At 36.4% G+C, this 24,392-nt stretch overlaps 1 protein-coding gene and 1 long non-coding RNA gene across 13 annotated transcripts in view; both read left to right on the top strand.

Annotated features, from left to right (window-relative positions):
* Positions 1 to 24,392, top strand: part of RAD51B (RAD51 paralog B) — a 734,492-nt gene that overhangs the window by 136,698 nt on the left and 573,402 nt on the right. The gene's annotated exons all lie outside the window — the stretch shown is intronic.
* The window catches only part of LOC309625223, a 43,213-nt gene continuing 31,596 nt past the window's right edge, over positions 12,776 to 24,392 (top strand). Inside the window, exons 1-2 of one of the 2 annotated variants that reach the window (XR_014242398.1) lie at positions 12,776 to 19,698; positions 20,491 to 20,572. This is a non-coding gene — a long non-coding RNA (uncharacterized lncRNA). Of the gene's footprint in view, positions 19,699 to 20,417; positions 20,573 to 24,392 lie in introns of both variants that reach the window. The other variant, XR_014242399.1, reaches the window with a different exon arrangement.

The following is a 24,392-nucleotide window of genomic DNA, read 5'->3' as shown; positions in this document are numbered from 1 at the left end:
GAAATCCTTATCCTTTTGGAGCTTGCTAAGAGTTGATAGCCTAGCACGTAGTTCAACAAATCCCAATCTTATTTTTCCACACACTCTCTAAATACCCCCTCCCTTCCTGTATTCTCTCTCTTCTTTAGTGGCTCCCCATCCTCTCAGCTGGAAACATCACATCCATCTTGAGTCCTTATGTTCTGTTAGGCTCCCCACCAATCTATCCATAAGTCCTGTCTCTTCTATCTCCAAAATCGCTTTTGAATATGTTTGTTTCCTCTTCTTCATTCTCATAGCCATTGCCCTTGTTTAGGCCCTTTTCATCTTTCATTTCAATTCTTAGGCGAGCTGCTTATCTACTTTCAGGCTTTCCATTTTCCAGTCCATCCTCCACATTGCTGTCAAATCTCTAAAGACAGATCTAATCGTATCATTCTCTGGCGTAAAAACCTTTGATCGGCCTCCATTACCTTCAAGGGATAAAGTCTAAACTCCTTAGCTTGTCATGTAAGGGCTTCATAGTCTGGCCCCAATCTACTTATTCTCGCCTCATTTTCTGCCACATTTCCTCCTCCCCCCACCTCTGTTACCAAACACACATATACATTTACTCTTGTCCCACCAGCTTCCTCATAGTTTCCTGAGCTTGCCATCTCCTTGTACTTTTGATCATACTGTTCCTTGCTCCATACACACAGAATACTCTTTCTTGACTGTCCCAATCCCCAATCCCGGTCACCTCCCCACCAACACCAGAAAATGATGACTATTTTCAGTTTGGTATCTATCCTTCAAAGCAAACCTTTTTTTTTTTTTTTTTTAATATTTATTTATGTATTTGGCTGCATCAGGTCTTAGTTGCGGCACACGAGATCTTCGTTGCGGCACGTGGGATCTTTCACTGCAGCGTGCGGACTCTTTGTTGGTGTGCGTGCTTCTCTCTAGTTGTGATGCATGGGCTCCAGAGCGTGGGCTCAGTAGTTGCAGTGTGTGGGCTGTCTAGTTGTGGCACACGGGCTCAGTAGTTGTGGTGCTCAGGCTCTCTAGTTGCAGTGCATGGGCTCCAGTGCACAGGCTCTCTGGTTGTGGTGCGTGGGCTCTAGAGTGCGCGGGCTTAGTTGCCCCGTGGCATGTGGGATCTTAGTTCCCCGACCAGGGATTGAACCTGCGTCCCCTGCATTGGAAGGCAGATTCTTAACCACTGGACCACTAGGGAAGTCCCAAAGCAAACCTTTTTATGTGTGTTGACTTAAAGACAGATGTATGGGTAGATAAATAGGCTTATGAAAGACATACAGTGCTTTGTGTTTGGGTGTTTGTGCATGCTTTCCCCACAAAAATAGTATCATACGTATTGCCTCTCATTGGTCAAACTTTCTTTCTAGATTCTACAATTTATCTTGGAGATCTTTTTATATTAGCACATACAGATGATGATTTACCACACTTTTTCAGCTTCTACCACATGGTATCATGTTTAGGACTAGCTTGAATTTTCCTCTTCTCTTGTAATCTCATATGGACAATTAGAAGGTAAAAGAGAAAAAAATTATAGCAAGCAAGTATAATTTCTGATGCCCATTAAATAAGGAAGAAGCTTGTAATTGCTGGCTGGGGGAAGGAATGTTTTACTTAAAACTTAGACTGTCTTAGAAACACTGTTGGACCCAGTTCAAAGGATATCACTGACATTAACACCCTCTCCCCTCCCTTTCCCCTACCCCACCTCCCCAACTATTGCTGAAAATTAAATGTACCCAGGGCTCTTTGTGGTATGTGTACATCTGGTTTTCCCTTTTCCATATGCTTAAGTCCTCCCTCCTCAATTGCTTCTGTTTAGCACTTAATTTAAATTCCCAAATTAATCCAAGGAGCAAATTTGAAATCTGTAAATTGAGGGGGTTTGATGATTTTTTTAGGCCTTTTAGAGCTCTAGGATTCTTTTAAGTAATAGTTTTATTTCAGAGAATACATTCTGATAAAATGAAACTTTGTTTGATTTAGGTTGTAAATATAAGTAATTTAAATATAAATATAATATAAAGTAATATAAGTAAATATAAGTAATTTAATAATATTGAAATAGATGAAACTTGTGATGTTTGTCACTCTTCCTTGAAGAATATTTATAATGATCATTTAATCTTCAAAGTAAACCACTCAAAGGACTTGATAACTGTCCTTTATTATTACCACCAAGCTCTAGGCTTAATTAGATTGGACTATTAGTATCTGATTTTTTTTTTTTCTTGTATAAAGCTAAGAAATGTAGGGCTAAGTCAAGTCAAAGTGAATGGGAGATTCTGAGAAAGTATTCCTCAGATGTTTGCACTTATTATATGCTTTTGAGTGTTTAAAGATTTAGAGGTACCACCATATATCAGGAACAAAGAGTTAGGAGTCAGGAATGGGGGAGTCAGTCCCAGCCCATCACCGACTCACTTTGTGATTGCAGGTCACTCCTTGCTCTTAAAATTTCCCATGTGTAACATTTAGTAGATTATTTCTCACTCTTAACTTACCCAGGGATGTTTTGTGAAATAATAAAGATAACCACTGCCAGTTATTTTGTGCTCCTTGGTAAAGATTCTGCATAAATTAACGCCAGCACTAGGGTGGGTTATTCCATTATTTGAGAGAGTTCTTAAAAGTGAGAGAAGGACCCAAAATAGGTCACCGAAAGTTTTTATCATTTCTCCTAGGCTAAGGAAAAGTTTTCTGTGTTAGATAGAACAATGCTGAAAACTAATATAAAAGTAAAGGTTTGTAACATTGTAGGAGCTGATTTTTTTTTTTTTTTTTTTTTTTGCTGCGTTGGGTCTTCGTTGCTGCATGTGGGCTTTCTCTAGCTGCGGCGAGCAAGGGCTACTCTTTGTTGCAGTGCCCGGGCTTCTCATTGCAGTGGCTTCTCTTATTGCGGAGCATGGGCTCTAGGCACGCGGGCTTCAGTAGTTGCAGCACACAGGCTCAATAGTTGTGGCGCACGGGCTTAGTTGCTCCGCGGCATGTGGGATCTTCCTGGACCAGGGCTCGAACCTGTGTCCCCTGCATTGGCAGGTGGATTCTTGACCACTGCGCCACCAAGGAAGTCAATAGGAGCTGATCTTGATGTATACAGTTCTTTCCAACGCTAATGTTCTGAATCTTTTTGCTGCCTTTTACAAAAGTTAGTGACCCACCTTATAGTTAAGTTTTTTTTTTTTTTGGTTATATTTGTTGAAATATTCTCCATGAGTTCTCTCATTTACATAACCTTGGAATAGAAAGTCATATGTAAAATTTGCCACTTTCCTTGAATTCTTATCCTTTCTGTGGAGTTATTGTGTTAGGTTCTCTGTCTAAATTCCACTTTTCACTTTCTTGTGATTGGTTGTTTTTTGTTATAAAAACCTCTAAGAAACTTTTAACCTCCTTGAAAAATACCCGTTGTTCTTTTGGTTGATGCAGACACCAGTAAACTTCCTCTTTAAAGAAAAAACAATTGTAGACAAAAGGAGATATTTATTTGAGGAAAGAGTTTAAAGAAATGCATTTTTTTTCTCATTGTACTTCTTTACAAATTGATGTCACCCCAGGGGGTGTGAGAAGTCTTTCAAGGCTTAATGTCCGACTGGTGAACAAAACTGACACTTGATTGCATGAAGTCCAGCAGTGTTTTGCTGTGTCGTTTCTGCATCTGGAGACTATTCTGTTATGATGTAAAAAATTAAGATTACAATTTTTAAAGTATATATTTCACAATCAAAGTATTTATAAACACATATGAAACTTGTTCTACATGTAACCTATGCTGAAATGGAATGGTCATGTTTATAACTCAGTAGGTAAACTACTCTGGAATGTTTCAGACCCGTCTCAGTTGAGGCAAGACATTTTGAACTAATAATGGAAGGAAGGGTCTGTTTCCTTATTCAGTACTTTCATATGAATTTAAAAAGATGGCTGATGTCTGGTTAGTTCCAAATTTAAGTTTGCTATACTTATGTCAGTAGAACATGTTTTCTTTCTGTTTGTAGACTTAGTAGTGTTGGTCTTGGAATTTGGATTTGCAGGTAAAAAAAAAAAAGTTACTGTTTTTGATTCCTCTTGAACTTTAGAATTCAAATCAGTCAAGTAACCCAGAAGGGCAGTTAGGATACCACTGACATGCTTTGTGTTTCTGTTGTTTTTCCTTTCTTTGCCTGCAAACTTAAATTGTAGTTTTGTACTTGAAAATAAATTACTATTAAAATAAAAGCAATTTAATAGCATTATAGGAAACTTGGATAATGGAGAGAGGAAAATGAACTGTAGTAGATAGGATTTGAGGTGAGTCTTGAAGAATGCACAGTACTTGATGTATCCCAGGCTATCTCTTGGACATTTTTTGATCTGTGTGACTGTTGTGTGCTATATGTTGTATAGCTGTGGTCATTCTGCCTTGGTGGAAAAAGTTGGATATTTATTCTCTAACTTCAATATAATCTTTTTTAAAATTTCCTAATTTTTTTAATTTTAATTTTTTATTGAAGTATAATTGATTTACAATGTTATGTTAGTTTCTGGTGTCTAGTAAAGTGATTATTATACATATATATATTCCTTTTCATGTTCTTTTCCATTATGGTGTATTACAGGATATTGAGTATAGTTCCTGGTGCTATACAGTAGGACCTTGTTGTTTATCTATTTTGTATACAGTAGTTTGTATCTGCTAATCTCAAACTCCTAATTTATCCCTCCTCCACCCCCTACAATATAATCTTAACATTTCTCCATCTGTAAAATGATAATGGCTATATAATTTGAGATATATTTAATTCAGTGCAGGCAAACCTTTTAAATTTGTGGAAATGACTTTCACTGTGAGTGGATTTAAGATAAAAGATAGCATTGCACATTAGCGCATTCTTCCACGTTTAAGACTGGAACCACTTCTTTTTTTTTGGCATAAAAGTAAAGATTAGGCTCCCAAGATAGTTTGAGTGCCTTCTGCATGTTCTAGCTGGCAATAGTCTTAACCATTTTATATCCAGCATCTGGTTTATACATGAAACCCCTATAATTAGCCAGTAGTACTTCTTTGCCTTGTCTTTCGGGAAGATTTATAGTACGCCTCAGGTGGTGTCAGGTAGCAGGCAGAAGACTGAATAGCTAACTCTCTTAATTTAGAAAAAGTGTGTATTCCTGATACCAACATTGTTAAAATACGATTTAAAAAAATCGTTTTCCCTCTTCATTTGACATGATTGATAACTCTACTGGCTGAACAACCTAAGAAGCTTAAGCTTGTTGGGTGCGGTTTTAGAGTCTCAGGAAAGCTGGGAAGAACCTAAGCTTTAGAGGGGTTAGGCTTGTGGTGTTCTGGAGTGTTATGCAAGGAGGAATTACTGGGCCAGGTGCCTTTCATGTCTGTATCTGCCAGAGTAAAAAGCAAGAGTTTGTCCCAGTAAAATTTTCATATGTTTTCTTCTCAAAGCAAAATGGCTTTTTAATACATGCAAGAGTCCAAATACTTCATAGGTAATCAATCTCAAAAAAAGGGAAGTTTGTTTTCTGGTTGGTTATCAAGTTGATACACACTTCTATTGCTGTGTTCTGCTTAAACCATAATTATCAGAGAAATCTTGGTAAATAGGATTTTCTGAAATGAAACCTGTTAATTACATCAGACCCTTTGGCTTTATGTGAAACTATTATCATGGCATGAATTGAGAGCTGATTGTGCAACCTACTCATTTGGAAAATTCTTCACCTCAAATTTTACTTCAAATCCATGACTTCTAATGGAAACGGCATGGTGAGAGGCAACACTAGATTTCTAAGCCTAACTCTTTTCCTTAAAAATCCCTCAGTGATCAAATTGCCTTGAATGAGTAGATCCCAAACCAGGGTTTGGGATTAGTTAGTTTCAAAACATTTTATCAAACATTCTTCTAGGGACAGGTCTATGCTGGCTAGATCCACAGAAATCAAAATTATCAACATAGTGATGACAATGTAATTAGCCACCATCTATCAGCAGTGTATAATCAACCATATCTGAGGCTGCTGAAATGTCCACTGTGGTAAAAATTCTGGCTCTACCCTTGACTCTTATTAATGACCCTAAGGATTTTGACTGAACTCTGTAAGTGGCCTTAAATCTAACCTGCGATTTACTGTGTAGTTCTAGGTAAATAGTGTGCAAAGTTAGGAAACTAGATCAAAACAAAACTCACTTCATATCTAGGATAAATTATGATAGAGTGAGAAATTGGCAGTAAGAAGTTTTAGTGAATAAGACCCTCTAAGAAAGCCGGAGTAAGTGCTTGTTGCATTCAGACTTTTACAAAAAACTTTGTCTAAACTGTTAAAGTAGATTTTATGTAAATTGTTCATGCTAAATATTTGCATTATATATTCCTATTCCTTTGTACTTCCCATTTGATGAAGTTTTCAAATTGTGGTTTGCTGGAGGGGGAAAAAAAACCCCAAAACCAAACCACAAAGGACAAATTGAATTACAAACCTGGTGTGGTCCTTTAACTCAATTACATCTAATTTGTGTTATTTTAGTCATCCTGGGTGGCAGCTGTTCTGCATGATTGCCCACAAACAATTTCAGTGTAAGAATTTGTCCTGATTAAGACTCCTTAAGATTGGTAGTAGCCTATTTCTATTTTAAGGGGCAAAGTTATATATTAATTTTGTGTTATCAGGACCATTTTAAAAGTTAAAAATTTAGTTGGTTTGCTCTTTAAATTGACTTAAATAGTAAACATCTAATGTTTATTTTAAATGTTAATTTTTTAATAAGTTCACCTCATTTTCTTATTCTGCTTCAATTTAAGTTTCTCCTAAAAATAGCCTCTTAATTACTTCATTCAGGCAATTATCAATTTGAAAGCAAGGGAATATGGAATTTTAGATTTTGATATACCTAAATAAATATTTTGACATTCTACACCAACATTTGGAATGACCTGGGAAGAAAGGACAGGAAAGAATATGGATTTAGGATTGTTCAGTATAATTGAGATGGAGGTTTCAGTTAGAGTTGAGTTAAGATTGAGTCTGAAATGCAGTTGAATTTACAGAAATGAAGAATTTGTAAGTTCTTCAGAATTTATAGAAATTGGAACTCAAGGGACTCATGCAAAAACTGACACAGGAACCACTTATATGAACAGTGTCTAACAATTGATACTAACTTGTTCTTCACTCATCTTTTTTTTTTTTAATAAATATGTTTTCATTGCTATTATTATTATTTTTTTAAAGTTTTGGCTGCATGCGGGCTTTCTCTAGTTGTGAGTGGGGGCTACTCTGTGTTGCGGTGCGTGGGCTTCTCATTGCGGTTGCTTCTCTTGTTGCCGAGCACGGGCTCTAGGTGCTAGGGCTTCAGTAGTTGTGGCACGCAGGCTCAGTAGTTGTGGCACATGGGCTTAGTTGCTCCGCAGCATGTGGGATCTTCCTGGACCAGGGATTGAACCCGTGTCCTCTGCATTGGCAGGCAGATTCTTAACCACTGCACCACCAGGGAAGTCCCCACTCATCTTTCTGTTTTTAATGATTATTTTATTTTCTGGGGATGCATTTTCTGAGCAAAATACTCAGTTTAGGTCATGGCTTATTACTAACTTGGATGGTAAGAGGACAGTTAAATGTCTTTTTAATATTAGAGATGAAATCTGAAAAATATATAGATGCAGAAGAGAACATACATGATAGAAAGACCTCAACTAGTTTTCTAAGGTGGGAGAATGGGACAGTGCTAGGTAGGCAATTATAGTGAAGAGATACTGTCCAACACAAATAGAAGAAAACTCTTAATTCCTTCAAAATGATGTATGAATATGTTTGTAAAGACGTTGTCTTTCTACTACATCCAGTAATTTTCAATTAGCAACTGAACATCTGCTATGGATTAGGTATTGTTCTAGGTACTGGGCCTTCACTGATCAATAAGCTACAAGTCCCTACTTTGGAGGGATTTACATGTAGAAGGGATGGCAAACATGTAAATAATAATTTATAGGGAATTCCCTGGTGGTGCAGTGGTTAGGACTCCAAGCTTTTACTGCCAAGGGCTTGGGTTCAATCCCTGGTCAGGGAACTAAGAGTGCAAGCTGCGTGGCCAAAAAAATAAATGAATAATACTTTATAGCACCAAATGGTAGGTGATGTGATGGAGGTTTGGGTAAATTCAAAGCTTCATATTTTGTTAGGGGAAAGTATAGGACTAAAGTTAGGATGTTAGATCAAAATGGAAGTGTATTTCAAAAAATACTACTGTATATGAGGCATACCTTTCACTAGGCATTTAATCAGTTACTAGTTGACCCATAGACTTAGGAATATATATTAAGTTTGTGGTGTCTATCAGCTGCCTGCAGTACTTCCCTATCATTGTCTTCATAAGGAAGAAAGTAACAATTTGATCACCTTTTTTTTTTTTTTTTTAAGACACCAATTGTACTTGAACATTTGTTATTATTATTTTTTAAATTTATTTATTTATTTTTGGCTGTGTTGGGTCTTCGTTTCTGTGCGAGGGCTTTCTCTAGTTGTGGCAAGCGGGGGCCACTCTTCATCGCGGTGCACGGGCCTCTCACTATCGCGACCTCTCTTGTTGCGGAGCACAGGCTCCAGACGCGCAGGCTCAGTAGTTGTGGCTCACAGGCCTAGTTGCTCCGCGGCATGTGGGATCTTCCCAGACCAGGGCTCGAACCTGTGTCCCCTGCATTAGCAGGTAGATTCTCAACCACTGCGCCACCAGGGAAGCCCTGATCACCTTTTATTCTAAGCATTTTCTTGTATATTATCTCACTTTAATTAGTTGTGAACTATACCAAGTTTAGTAACATTTTTTTTAACATTTCATCATCCTGTATTCTTCTTTTACTTCTGACCCTATCTACCTATCTGCTCCTTGAAACTCCCCTCACCCCTTGGTTTTCAATGGCAGTCTATTTTCTGATTTCCCTCCTGCCTTTCTAACCTTCCTTGGTGTCCCTTTTGCTGGCTTCACTTCTAGAGTAGTTATCTATTGTTATAACAAATTACCTTAAAATTTAGTGGCTTAAAGCAATGAACATTCATTATCTGACTGTTTCTGTGAGCCAGTAATACCATATCTGTGTTATTCACATGCACATGATAAACATTCAGACATTCAACAAATACTGTTGATGTTTCATAAATGGATGCTATTATTCTAGTTGAGGTTCTCATCACTTCACACCTAAATGACTCCACCTACTTCTTTGTTGGCTTCCAGTCTTTATCTCCATGTTGCTGTTAAACCAGCCTTTCTAAAGAAATTCATGCTGCTGCTTCTCTGATCAGTAACCAGTTGTGACTCTCATTGGACTAACTTTAAGTTTGTATTGGTCTTCTTGGTATTCAAAGCATTCCATGTATGAGCCTCACCCTATTTATTTAACCATGTTTCTTAACAAACACCTACTTTAGTTAAACTGGTTATTTATGCCTTATACATTTATACCTTATACATGTACCTTATACATCAACCCCCAACCCCATCCCTAATACTATGTTCAATTTTACTTTTTTGTTGCCTTTATTACTGATTTTCTCCTAAATTTTATTGATTCTCTCTCAAATCTAAATATGTTCTTTCCACCTTTTCCATAAAGTCACTTTGGACTTTTCTGGCCCACCCTAGTTTTTAATCTTTGAATTTCTGTTACTTAATGCTCAATACCAAACAGTGTACTTCTTTATCTTTAGTTTGAGTTAATTTCCCTTCCCAACTAGAATTCCAATTATCAGAAAGCACAATTCTTTCATCTCTTGAGTCTCTAGTGTACTGAGTCTGTAAGCACATGTTGGTTGATTGAGAATTAGAAAACTTGACTCACCTGTAAAAAATCCTCTTTGCAATGCCGCTGAATGAATTTTAACTCCCAGAGCAATAAATGAGGATGAACTGGGACTTCAGGACAGTTTGGAACTACATTTCATCATTTTCCTGAAAAGAAGCATTGCTGTATAAAGTGATTAATTTAAAAAACGTTCCCTCTGGCCAATAATCAAAACTGGCTTTTAGTCTTGAACTATCAAAGCGAAAGTTTCAGTTGCCTGGAGAGAACAGGTATTAAGTAGCAAGCAGTTCAAGGTCTCTGATCCCTAGTCTGCTTCAGCTATGGGCCTAGCCAACCCCTTTGGCGTAGATAAGTAGAACAAGGAATTTACTTTTATCTTCTCTGTCTTGAAAGTTTCATGGATTTGATTCACAAAGAAAGGGTAATAATTGAAATTTTATGTCAGCATCTTCTCATTCATCTAGAAAAGTTAAAGTTAGATAATAATATTAATCAAAATATAAGAACACATATGGCCTGAAAATATAGTCAGGGCTAATTGTGTTCCCTAATACTCAGTATAATTTTGCACCAACCCTGGAGAATGAGGCCTGAGAGCCAGTGGGAAGTAAAGCTCCAGTTCTTTTGGTAGCTTTTAGTTTTGTGCTTTTGCTAAGATAGAATTCTATTCACATTATTAGTTTCTATCAATATTCCCTTGTATGCTCTTATTTTTTTACTTCCCTCTTTCTCTGCCTTTCTGTTCCTCTTTGTTACTTCCCTCCAAAGCCATAGGTAGGGTATTTGGTCATGGTTAGAATACAAGAAGAATGTTAAAATTTTCATTACAACCATCTCAAATTCTTTTTAGGTTTGTATTTTAGGATTATTTATAATATCAAGTCTGTGATTTAGGTTATTATTTGCACATTTTTGGTTTCCCTGTGACTAAATTACTGATGTTTATACAAAAACTTTTTTTCCCTTGTTATTTGCTCGTGTAGGTGTTTCAGCCAAGGTTCTTGACTTTAGCACTGGAATATTTGAATTAGAGAAATTAAGGAAGTTGAAAACGTTAAAGCTCTTGATTCTGGCCTTTTATCTGTATAGCTAATAACTTTTGGCTATGTTTCCTGGAGAAGATAAAGAATATCAGTTGTGAATTTACCTGGTTACTGCCCATATCACCTTGATTCATACATCCTGCCTCTGTGTTCCTTCCTCTAGTTTCCCTGCACCTCTCAGGGCCTCCTCATAAATGCCAATCCAGTGATATTAGCTCTATTACGTCTTTTAGTTTTCTTCTTTTCTCATCCCATACTTCTTCATGTATACCCCTTCCCTACCTAAAGCACTACCTCCAGCTATGATTAAAGGTAAAAGATAAAGAAGTGGGAGGAGGGAGAGAGTGAGGAGGGGCAGAGACACAAGAAAAGTGTCAGGAAGAGAGATGAGTGTAGTCCTCAAACGACTCACTGCCCTTTCCAAACACTTCCCTACTCTGCCTTGTTCCTGTTGTCACCACTTTAATATTTCTAAAAGGAATTTAAAATAAAAATAAAACAAATTTGTTTGAATTTCAGTTCTCAACACTCAAATAAAAGTGCTTTTCTGAAAATCACCAGTGATGTCCTTAAATTTCATGGTTTTTGCTTAGTCTGTATCTTCCTTGATCACTCTGCTGCATTTTATAGAAATTTGAACATTCACTTCTTGCTAAAAGGAGAAGGCTTATTGAATACAACTTTTGCCACATGAAACCTTGCCTAATCAGCCTCATTTGAGAGTACACATTTCATTTGATGGCATTTGCAAATTATCCAACCCCCCTGCCCCGGAACTTGCTATATGAAAATGCTTCCATATGCTAAAAGCTAGTCTACTTATTTTGCTGAAGCAGAAAAAAAGAAAAATGTACTTTATTGACTTGCTGTTTTATAAACACGAAGCTACAACGTGGGCAGATTTGGCAATGGCAGCCCCTCAGAGTTCACTGTAAACAACTTTGCAGCCCTGAGGCTTCTCTACGGTCCAAGATGAGTGTGGAGAGTTTTTTTGCTCCACAAAAGTAAATTGTTAAAAATGCATTTTTGACTTGTATATGGTTCTAAAATATTTAAATACAGTTAAAATATAGTATTAGACTTCGATTTCTAACAGATTTGGACATTTAAAATAACTAAGTACTTTAAGTTTCAGATTCTTTGTTTATCTGAAGGCCTTTATTTCAATAGCCACCACTCTGGTCTTGGTCCCCAGCACCACATGCCTGGATTATAGCAATAGTCTTCTCATTGAGCTCCCTAACATTCGTCATTCTCCCTTTTAACCTATCCTACCTGGTGCTGTAGGATAATCTTTCTTAAATAACTTTATGCCTTTTCCTATCAACTGATCTCATTTATACTAATCTCACCAATATTTCTGTCAAGACCTGACTTACAATTTCCTTTATGGAGGCTTCCTAACAATCCCATCTGGCCCTGTTTTTTCCACAGTACTTTTCAACCAAGCTCCTGCTCTGTTATATATAGTTGATTTATTGAAGATTTTCTTGTTGTTGTTGTATGTGTGTTCTTTCCTTTTCAAGTGGATATCAGTGTGATAGAAATATGGCCTGCTATTTCTTTTGACTGGATTCTAATACACTTATGAGCAAATAATGGATATAAAATATATATATTCTGTTACTACAGGTTATCAGTTAAAAATTGTGGCTATTTGCTTAAATTGCATAAATTATCAAATAGAAGAGCTGAATGATGGTACCTGAACAGTGCTTAATATATACTAAAGACTCTAAAATAAATCCTACTGAAGGCTGTAGGAGACTGTACTTTGTCTTCTTTATAAAGATTTATTGCTTGGTTTTTAGAATTGATGGTTTTATCTTTTAAGTAAAGAAATTGGTCTGAGGTTCATGTGGTTATAAATAGAAATTCTATTATTTCATTTTTATCACTGCAGCATCTTGCACCAAAAACATATTTTAAAGAACAACTTTGAAAAAGGAGATAAAGTTCGAGGACTAACACTGCTTGATTTCATATTTTTTATTTGAATTTTTGAATTTTATTTAATTTATTTTTTTTACAGCAAGTTCTTATTAGTTATCTCTTTTATACATATTAGTGTATACATGTCAATCCCAATCTCCCAATTCATCCTGCCACCACCACCCCCGCCACTTTCCCCCCTTGGTTTCCATACATTTGTTCTCTACATCTGTGTCTCTGTTTCTGCCCTGCAAACTGGTTCATCTGTACCATTTTTCTAGGTTCCACATATATGCGTTAATATACGATATTTGTTTTTCTCTTTCTGACTTACTTCACTCTGTATGATAGTCTCTAGATCCATCCACGTCTCTAAAAATGACCCAATTTCGTTCCTTTTTATGGCTGAGTAATATTCCATTGTATATATGTATCACATCTTCTTTATCCATTTGTCTGTCGATGGGCATTTAGGTTGCTTCCATGACCTGGCTATTGTAAATAGTGCTGCAATGAACATTGGGGTGCATGTGTCTTTTTGAATTGTGGTTTTCTCTGGGTATATGCCTGGTAGTGGGATTGCTGGGTCATATGGTAATTCTATTTTTAGTTTTTTAAGGAACCTCCATACTGTTCTCCATAGTGGCTGTATCAATTTACATTCCCACCAACAGTGCAAGAGGGTTCCCTTTTCTCCACACCCTCTCCAGCATTTGTTGTTTATAGATTTTCTGACAATGCCCATTCTAAATGGTGTGAGGTGATACCTCATTGTAGTTTTGATTTGCATTTCTCTAATAATTAGTGATGTTGAGCAGCTTTTCATGTGTCTCTTGGCCATCTGTATATCTTCTTTGGAGAGATGTCTGTTTAGGTCTTCTGCCCATTTTCTGGGTTGTTTGTTTTTTTTAATATTGAGCTGCATGAGCTGTTTATATATTTTGGAGATTAATCCTTTGTCCATTGATTCGTTTGCAAATATTTTCTCCCATTCTGAGGGTTGTCTTTTCGTCTTGTTTGTGGTTTCCTTTGCTTTGCAAAAGGTTTTAAGTTTCATTAGGTCCCATTTGTTTATTTTTGTTTTTATTTCCATTACTCTAGGAGGTGAATCAAAAAAGATCTTGCTGTGATTTATGTCAAAGAGTTTTCTTCCTATGTTTTCCTCTTAGAGTTTTATAGTGTCCGGTCTTACATTTAGGTCCATAATCCATTTTGAGTTTATTTTTGTGTATGGTATTAGGGAGTAACACTGCTTGACTTCAAGACTTATAAACCTAGGGCTTCCCTGGTGGCGCAGTGGTTAAGAATCTGCCTGCAAATGCAGGGGACACGGGTTCGAGCCCTGGTCTGAGAAGATCCTACACGCTGCGGAGCAAATAAGCCCACGTGCCACAACTACTGAAGCCTGCGTGCCTAGAGCCCATGCTCTGCAACGAGAAGCCACCTCAGTGAGAAGCCCGCGCACCACAACAAAGAGTAGCCCCCACTCACCGCAACTAAAGAAAGCCCGTGAGCAGCAATGAAGACCCAACACAGCCAAAAATAAATAAATAAATAAATTTATATATTTAAAAAAAGACTTATAAACCTAGAACAAATAAGACGATGTGGTATTGGCATAAAGATAGAGAAACAAATCAATGGAACTGATCCACACATAATTGAACAACTGCATTTTGACAAAAGTTTAACTAACTGGAGAAAGGCCAATCTTTTAAAAAGATGATGCTAAAATAGTTGAATATCCATATTAAAAAATGATTCCTATCATACCATATAAAATATTAACTCAAAAGGGATCATAGACTTACATGTAAAACCTAAAACTGTAAAGGAAAACAGAGAAAAATCTTTATCTTGAGTTAGGTAAAGGTTTCTTATACACAATTCCAAATGCACGATCCATAAAAGAACAAATTGATAAATTGGACTTCATCAAAATAAAAAAATTTTGGTCTTCAAAAGAGAGTGAAAAGACAAGCCACAGACTAGGAGGTAATATTTGCGGGACCTATGTATGATAAAGGACTTATACTCAGAAAATACAAAGAATTCTCAAAACTCAGTAATAAGAAAACAAACAATGCAACAAAAAAATGAGACAAAAGATTTAAACAGATATTTTACCAAGGAAGATATATGGATGACAAATAAGAACATGAAAAGAAACTAAACATCATCAGTTATTAGGGAAATGCAAATTAAAACAACAATGATATACCATACCTATTGGTATGGCCAAAATTTTAAAGATCGACCATACCAAGTGTTGGTGAGGATGTGGAGGAACTGGAACTCTCATGCCCTGCTGGTGGGAACATAAAATTATGCAATCACTTTGAAAAACAGTTTAGCAGTTTCTTTTTTCCAGCTTTATTGAGATATAATTGATACTTAACACTGTGTAAATATAAGGTGTATATGTTGATTTATATACCACAGAATGATTACCACCATAGCATCAGCTAACATTTCTATTCTGTCACATAATTACCAATTCTTTTTTGTGGTGAGAACATTTAATATCTACTTTCTTAGCAACTTTCAAGTATATAATATAGTATAATTAGCTGTAATCACCATGCAGTACATTAGATCTTGTTAACCTTTTAACTGGAAGTTTGTACCTTTGACCAGTATCTCCGCATTTCCACCATCCCTCAGCCCCTGGTAATTGCCACTCTATTCTCTAGCAGTTTCTTAAATGTTAAACATACACCTATCATTCAATCCACCCATTCTACTCAGCTTTTTACCCAGGAGAATTAAAAGCATATTTCCATACAAAGATGACTTGTACATGAATATCATAGCAGCCTTATTTGTAATGCCCAAAACTGGAAATCACCCACATGTCCGTCAACAAGTGAATGGATAAAAAAACTGTAGTGTATCTATGCAAGAGATTCCTACTCAGCAATAAAAAGAAATTAATTACTGGCATATTGCAACAACATGCATAGCTCTCAAAATAATTATGCCGAGTGAAAGAAGGTAGACCTTCACTCCCCCCCGCAAAAAAGTATATACTGTTATTTCACTTGTTTAAAATTCTAGAAAATGAAAACTATTCTATATTGACAGCAGATCACTGGTTACCTAGGGATGAGGGGCAGGGGAAGAGGAAGAATTACAAAGAGGCACAAGGAAACTTTTGAGGGTTATTAATATTTTCACTATCTTAATTGTGGTAATGGTTTTGCATACATGATTCAAAGTCTATCAAATTGTACTCTTTGAATATGTGTAGCTATTTTATAGGTCAATAAAATTGTATCTCTATTTAAAAAAAAGAAAAAATATTGTAAAGAGGTGTTAAAGGTGCAATTTAGCAGGAAAAGCAACATCATTTAACATATACATTAGCATATTATAAATAATATATAAACAAATATATATATTTATAAACATAAATATAACAACATATACATTATTGAAGAGACCCACATGTCACCTACCATGTTTAGTTTTACAGAGTTGCTAGAATGTTATCAAAGAAGACCATCATATAAAGGGAATTATTATACCCTGACCATCAGCACTCATCTTTCATTCTGCATAGAGGATCTGTATAGCTACAATGATAATAATAAAAAAAGGAACAGCAAGCTTTAGTTTTAAATTCTGGTGGACCATCTCAATCTTTATCTAAATATCAATATTTTTCTTTTTTTAAAATTTTTAAATTTATTTTTTATTTATTTATGGCTGTGTTGGGTCTTCGTTTCTGTGCGAGGGCTTTCTCTAGTTGTGGCAAGCGGGGGCCACTCTTCATCGCGGTGCGCGGGCCTCTCACTATCGCGGCCTCTCTTGTTGTGGAGCACAGGCTCCAGACGCGCAGGCTCAGTAGTTGTGGCTCACGGGCCTAGTTGCTCTGCGGCATGTGGTATCTTCCCAGACCAGGGCTCGAACCCGTGTCCCCTGCATTGGCAGGCAGATTCTCAACCACTGCGCCACCAGGGAAGCCTGGAGCTAGCTTTTTTATTAAAGATTTAGTTTGGTTCTCAAAAGTTATAGCTAAGTCCTGATGAGTAATTTACTAATGACTTATGTATCTTCCTGAATCTTATGTATCTTCCTATCTTTTATCTCTTTGTGTCACTGTGCCTCTGTATGAATTGCCAAAGTTTCTGTGATTTCTATTGTCCTTTGCCTTTTGTCTATCTTTGTTCAGCTGGACCCTCTGCTTTTCTCTCCTCTTTAGTATTTACCCCTCTAAGCCCTACAGTGCTTCAAATGCCACATAAGTCAAACCTTTCGTGACATTCTATTCATACATGTTATATATGCCTCTTTTGTGCTTAGGGTGGTCTGTGCCATTTATCACCAAGGTAGGGACAGGGGGGGAGGATGCCCTGGATGTTCCACTGTGCTACAGGAAGAAAATATTAGAACTTTACAATTATTTTAAATCTCATCCTGGTTAATTTTTATTTTTTGGTGTGTATATGTGTTATAATGTACATTATAAATTATTATCCAAACAGAAGACATAAAATAAGTAAAATACATATAATGGGGATGGGAGTACATGCCCAAAATGTGTTACTGATGGAGCATACACCAAAAAGTTCGGGGACCACCGCTGGTAATATATCTCTAATTGTCGGGTCTGTTTCTTCATTTGTAAAGTTAGGTCTAGGATTGGGTTAGATAATTTCTAGGGTCTTTTGTAGCTTAAATGTTCATTGAGTTAAAAATGTTATTAAAAAATATTTCAAGCATACAGAAAAGTTACAAGTATGGTATAATGAATTCCCATATGCCATTCACATAGTTTTATCCACTGTTAACATTGTGCCACATTTCCTCTTTCTCTCTTAAATACATATATACATACATATCATTATACTTTTGTTCAGAACCATTTGGTAGTAAATTGCAGAGGTTGTGACCATTCAACATAAATACTTTAGCATGTGTCTGTTAAGAACAAAGACACTGTCTTACATAGCCACAAATTCAATACTGGATTATTATCTAGTATATGGTGCATATTCAGATTTTGCATATTGTCCCAGTATGACCTTTATAAGCTGTTTTTCCCCCAATCCGAGGATTGGAGGATAGGATTTTTTTTTTTTTTTTTTTTTGTCGTGTCCTTTTAGTTTTCTTCACTAGAGCAGTCTTTTAAATTTTCTTTGTCTTTCATGACACTGACATTTTTAAGGAGTATAGGCCCTCAGTTTTGTGGAATGTTTCTTTTGCGTTTGTGTAACCGTTTCCACTATACCTTGGTTTTTTCTTTTTTGTAGTTTAATTCTCTGTGTGTGTGTGCACACGTACTGTGTGCTCATGTGTGAGTCTTCTTTTCTAAGCTAGATTGTAAGTTCCTCCGAGACAGTGATGATTCATCCTGTTCATATTTGTTCTTCACACTTCCAATCACATATAATACTTTGCCTATAATAAATGTTGCAAATATTCACAAACCAAAAGTTCGTTCATATTCTGTAGGTTAAAAGGATGCTTTAAAACATACAGAGAAGGATATAACAGATTAATTAACTCTCAGTAATTAAGGATGTAAAAGAATGCCATGGTAACAATAGAGGCATTATGTTTTATTGAGTCTTGAAGGAAATTGGCTACTACAAAGTGTAATATAATATGGGGCATGCTCAGAACACTGTGAATCCTGTACTCATTGATGTATTTCTTTTCATCATTCCTCTGAGGAAACCCTTTGCAATAATGTTTGACCTCTTCCATGTACACAGTTCCAAAATAGCATTTGCATCTGTTATGGTATTTTTTTTTTTTTTTTTTTTGGCTGCATTGGGTCTTTGTTGCTGCGCGCTGGCTTTCTCTCTTTGCGGCAAGCGGGGGCTGCTCTTTGTTGTGGTGCGCGGACTTCTCATTGCGGTGGCTTCTCTTGTTGCGGAGCACGGGCTCTAGGCGTGCGGGCTTCAGTGGTTGTGGCTTGAGGGCTCTAGAGCGCAGGCTCAGTAGTTGTGGCGCACAGACTTAGTTGCTCCGCGGCATGTGGGATCTTCCCGGACCAGGGCTCGAATCTGTGTCCCCTGCATTGGCAGGCGGATTCTTAAACACTGCAGCACCAGGGAAGTCCCTGTTGTGGTATTTCAGTGGGAAGTGAAATTAGAATGAAAACTCTTAGACATAAAAATATGTTTCTCAAGATTGGAAGTATCTTAAGGTTGTCAAGAAAAGGTATTTATTATCCTTAATTATCCTTTCATTATCACCTAAGCAAAGTTATAAGAAAGTGATTCATCCAAAGTGTCAAGGCAGGCACAAGTTAAAAGTTTTCCATTTTAAAATCAGCATCTGAGAAGATTCATTGTAGCCTTTTAGAGGCTGATTTCCCCAAAACCCATCAATTATTTGTAAATGTCCATAGTAAGCTTGAATTTATTATTTAGGATTATTTAGGATTTTTAAATCGGTAGGCTTTCAGGAAGTCTTAGAACATGGTTTTCTCTTCTTTTGATAATTAACATTTAATATACTGGTTTTCTTAGTATTGACTTTCATAACTATCATCTGGGGCAATTATTGTCTCAGTTGATTATTTATCTCTAAAGGCCTATTATAACTCTACATTTATCTGAACTTACTGAATAACTCCTCATTACTCAGCACATACTTTAGTGAAGATATTCTTAGGAGTAACGGCTGACCTTCTCCATATTGTGGTTCGTCTGTGTGTATGTGCCTGTGCATAACTTGGCAGCCGCTTCCTCAGAGAAATAACAGTCAGTGTGGTTCAGCCAAAGTTTAGAGGAGTGAAATGACTGAAGTGGGAGTTTTTTGTGTAATGCCAAGTGATATTATCCTTGGTTCTTTCTTATTGAATTGCTCAGGTAGCAGGTAGTGTTTCATTGCCTTGGAAGGTATTAAAAGCACAACAATACAAAGCAAACAAACAAACCAAGAAAACCCAACAACAGCCGACAAACAGGAAATACCAGGTAATTCATATGCTCTACTTTCTTGCCACAGTGTGAAGCCAAAAACTCTTCCTGTAACTGAAAAATGTATGCTTAGATCAAAATCTGATTTAGAGAATGAAAAACATCTTATCTATTTTTTCCAGGATCAGATTTAATAGAAAACTGGTGATGCACTAATCTTTTCATAGACATGACTTGGGAATATTTCATATATTTGTCAATTTTTTTAAAAACTGAGTTTTTTGAGGCTGATATCTACTGCAGCAGGAAGAGAGGTCCTGTTATTCACTGAATTGTATGAATTAAAGGCATGATCAAGGAACAGGCCATTGAAAATGATGGCTCCTGCAGGATTAAAAGTGCTTTGATCTTCTGTTTTGACACAATGAGTTTATCTTTAATTATATGTGATGATAGTTGATTACTGTACACTTAGACTATTATAATGTGGATTGTAAAATGTAGTTTGCACTATATAATAACTTGAGCGCCCATTTTTCAGTAGTTATGGGTTTGCAGAGGTATGTTTTAGTTTTGTTTAAGTGAAAACTATTAGATTTCTGAATTAGCAGGCGCTTAAAATGTAAAATATTTGGCTGCCAGGCAAAGTGTCTTTCCTGTAAAATAAGGATTATCAGTGTGCTCTATTGGACTCAGTGTCTTATTTTATAAAGGTAACAGAATTATGTATGGTTATTAATCCCTGATCTATCCACTAACTGGCTGCTTGACTTTAGGCAAATCACTTAAGTTCTCTGGGCCTTTGAAAAATGAAAGCCTTTGACTGGATGAAATTGTTACTGAATACAGGTTCGTGTACCTGATGCACAGTGAGGCCAAATAAACCGAAATGTCAAGAGTTTGGAGCAGAGAAAGGTTTACTGCAGGCCAAGTAAGGAGAATGGGTGACTTGTACTCTAAAAAACCCCCGATAACAATATCCCAGGTTTCAACTCTGAAGTTCTGTAATTATACTATTCTATGATGTCTGTGATAGACATAATGCAGAATAAAATAGAAATTCCCAACACATTTTCAAAAGAAAGATTTTTGTAAAATATTGCATGATTTAACGGTTTCTGACCTTGCATTTTGATATGGAAATGAGATACTTAAAAAAAAAAACCTACAGTGACTTTTTCATTTTGCTGGGTGGGGGCAATGGATTGGTGGGAAACCCCACTCTAAGGCCACAATTGTCAAGAGAACTTCCATTTGAAATTTCCTGTGTTATGCCATCACCTTAGCCTTGAGGGTATGAGGTCTTTCTTTGAAATTGCCTGTTTTGCTTGCTTGCATTTACATGCCGAGCCCTGGATTTTTCCCAATTTAGGCAGTTATATGCCCTGCTTATGAAATGTCTATAAGAGTTTGAACTGGATTTTAATTCTCCAGAGGAGATTACAAAATGATTCTTTCTTTTCAAATGGTAGCCAGTTATAGTGATTTGATTCTTAACACTGTTTCATCAGTTTTGCCAATGTTCCTAATGGGACAATCAGGCAAAAAACAAAAGCAAAAATGAATAAACAAACAAAATCCTTCAAGTCCAGGGGCTATTTGGATAATTTAATTAGGGAGCATAATAGTCTATGTGTTTTTATCCTGAATTTTGCGTATCTTTGTCATATGACAATATTTTACTTGCTTAAAAGACATCTTCTGTTTTAAGAAACTTTTCCCTAACTATGGTTAGGACCCTCTAGAAACATGCATGATGATAGGTCCATAGTAGAATTTTATAAATATAAATTTTTAATATTTATTTATTTTTTATATTTTTATAAATATAAATTCACTCAATAGATATTTAAGTGAATTGCAATTTCAGAAATATTTTCCAAACATAAACATGAAAGATTTAAAAGACAGGATTAATGGTTGAAGTTACGAAGCTTCTTAACAAATGCTAGAATTATCTTTGTAGGACAAATGAATTGTATTTTTTTCTTCATTTTTTAATTGACTGTAAGATTCATTACTTTAAATTCTGATCTGTCACACGTAGCAATTGGGTATGATTATTTACTGCCTAGGAACGAAGCATGGGTACTTTGATTTGAGTTTGGGTTTTTTTGTAGTTTTTTTTTTTTTTTTTACTAAAGGATCATAGTATGTTTTATTTATAAGTACTTTGGGATTTTTTTTAAAGCTAAAGGCTATAAATACATATAATTTGTACTAAGTAGGTGGCAGAGTGAAAAGCGAAACCAGAAAGGTATAATTGTATAGCTACATCTCATGCTACTCTCTTCTTTGCTCACAGTCTATTGCTATGTTAAGATTTTAGAATTTGTTTCTTTTTAGAGAGGGTGGAAAGGTGAAGTCTTAATATAAACCATTTCCAGGTAGGTAACTGTATACCATATACTAATGGAGAAGAAGAGTAGTACAGGTAAATCAAAGCAGTAGATAACGATTGCTCCTCTTTATTGGTAAAAAGAGCATGGGAAAGGCAGTTGGGAACTGGAGCTGGGTGGGCACTTAAATCTGGAAAACCCATTGTTGGTGTCTTTTTTCCCTCTGCTTCTGTCTGCAGCTTGGTCAGGATCCCTTAAGATGGAGCTGCAGACAGAAGGATGAGGGGGGAAAAGAGAGAGGACAGATCACTGAGGCTAAGGCAACAGCATCTGTGGGTTCTCTCTCTTTCTTGTTCTGTGCAGGTGGTGAGTCTGACATGAGTCCTCAATAAAATTCCAGGTTAGATGATTTAGCAGATCAGGACTCAGAAGGAAAAATGTTGATCTCTAAGGAGCCAACCTGATTTTATAAAAAAATGTTATGGTAGATTAACCTAAATTCATTGTCCTTTAGCAGGTTATTAGACTATTAATCACACAATGTAAGTGTCTGAATTTTATACAGCTTTTTGGTATGGTCCATCATGATATTGTAGGCAAGATGGGTGGGAGAGATATGATAATACAGTTATGTTGATATGTAACTGGTTGAACAATTATCTGAAAGGGTGTTAACAGGAAAGGAAGACTCTGGGATACTACAGGAATCTTGTCTTCAGCTTCATGTTATATATAAACAAAGAGTTAAAAGAAAGTATAGCTGGCTCACTGATTAAATTTGTAGATAATACACAATTGGAGAAGAATGGCTAAAATTACTAGATGATAGTGACAGGAATCAAAAAGGGATGATGGACTTGACCAAGAAGATAAAATTTACTGAAAACAAATTTATAATGTAATATATAATACTCTGTATTACAGAATGGGGGAGAAATGGCTTAGAAGTAGGGGTAGAAAACAAAGACTTGACATCCTTAAGTTAACAGAAAACTCAATGTGAACAACTTTATTACCTTCCTTTACAAAAAACACAGTATGATCTTAGGCTACATTAATAGAATGTCTAGAATAGGGTTGGTGATAGTCCTGCTTTATTCTAGGTGCATCAGATTTTCTTTTTTTTAAAGATTATTAACACTTTAAGAGTGACAGATTCAAGCACACCCAGGAGAAAATGGCTAAAATAATAAAGATATTTTTCATATAAGCAAGCTAAAGAAGGGATGTTAGCCTATAAGAGGTCATAATAGCCATCTAATCTTTTTTTTTTTTTAATTATTTATTTATTTATTTATGGCTGTGTTGGGTCTTCGTTTCTGTGCGAGGGCTTTCTCCAGTTGTGGCAAGTGGGGGCCACTCTTCATCGTGGTGTGCGGGCCCCTCACTATCGCGGCCTCTCTTGTTGCGGAACACAGGCTCCAGACGCGCAGGCTCAGTAGTTGTGGCTCACGGGTCTAGTTGCTCCGTGGCATGTGGGATCTTCCCAGACCAGGGCTCGAACCCATGTCCCCTGCATTGGCAGGCAGATTCTCAATCACTGCGCCACCAGGGAAGCCCCGCCATCTAATCTTTGATGGGCAATCCTATAGAAGAGAGGTTAGCATGAGACTGTGAGGCTCCACAACATAAAATGATAACCAATGGTTGTATGTTGTATGGAGATCGATTTTGGCTCCGTATAAAGAAGAGTTTTCTGATCCTTAGGAGTGTCCAAAACAATGGAATGGGCTGCACTGGGAATTAAGCAGTGAGTTTTCCAGGGTGCTGCCAAATTGTTTTCTAGGCCTGTGGTAACAGAAGACATTTATTCATCCTATAAGCAATAAAACTAGTTGGTTTCTGAGATGCAGCCTGACTTTTCTTTGTTGGTGTGTTCCCCATTTGTTTACAACCAGTCTTGCTTCCTGTCATTTGGCTATGAAGCAGAGAATGTCTTTGACCATAAATGGTAAAGCAGGAATCATCTGTATAGGTTATTATCAAAACATGCCTGTTGCTTTTGCAAGGAGCTTTTTCTTGTCTGTTCACTCATAAAATATCTTTCTGAAATTAAAAGGACTTAACATAAGAGTTTAGAAGGGAAAATAATGTTTCTAGGAAACATTATTTATATATTTGATACATTTTTATTAGCACCAAAACCCAGATGATCATATGGCAGCTATTAGAAGATAGTACTATGAAATGAATACATGCAGACACATCAGAATAACCAAGTTCACTGGTTTGTTCTCTCATTTGTTCTTTTACTCATTCATTCATTTATAATATTTTTTGACCACCTGGTAAGTGCTGGGCACTTTGCTAGGTGATAGGAAGCTGATATATACTACAATTTCTCTCATCAGACAACTGTTAATAGTCTCTGTTTCTTATAAGTTGCCAAGAAATACTTTCATTTAAAGTAAT

Source organism: Balaenoptera borealis (genome assembly GCF_965194805.1).
Source record: "Balaenoptera borealis genome assembly, chromosome: 3".
NCBI lineage: Eukaryota > Metazoa > Chordata > Mammalia > Artiodactyla > Balaenopteridae > Balaenoptera > Balaenoptera borealis.
Note: the sequence above shows the minus strand (reverse complement) of the source record. Positions and strands in the feature narration are given on the sequence as shown.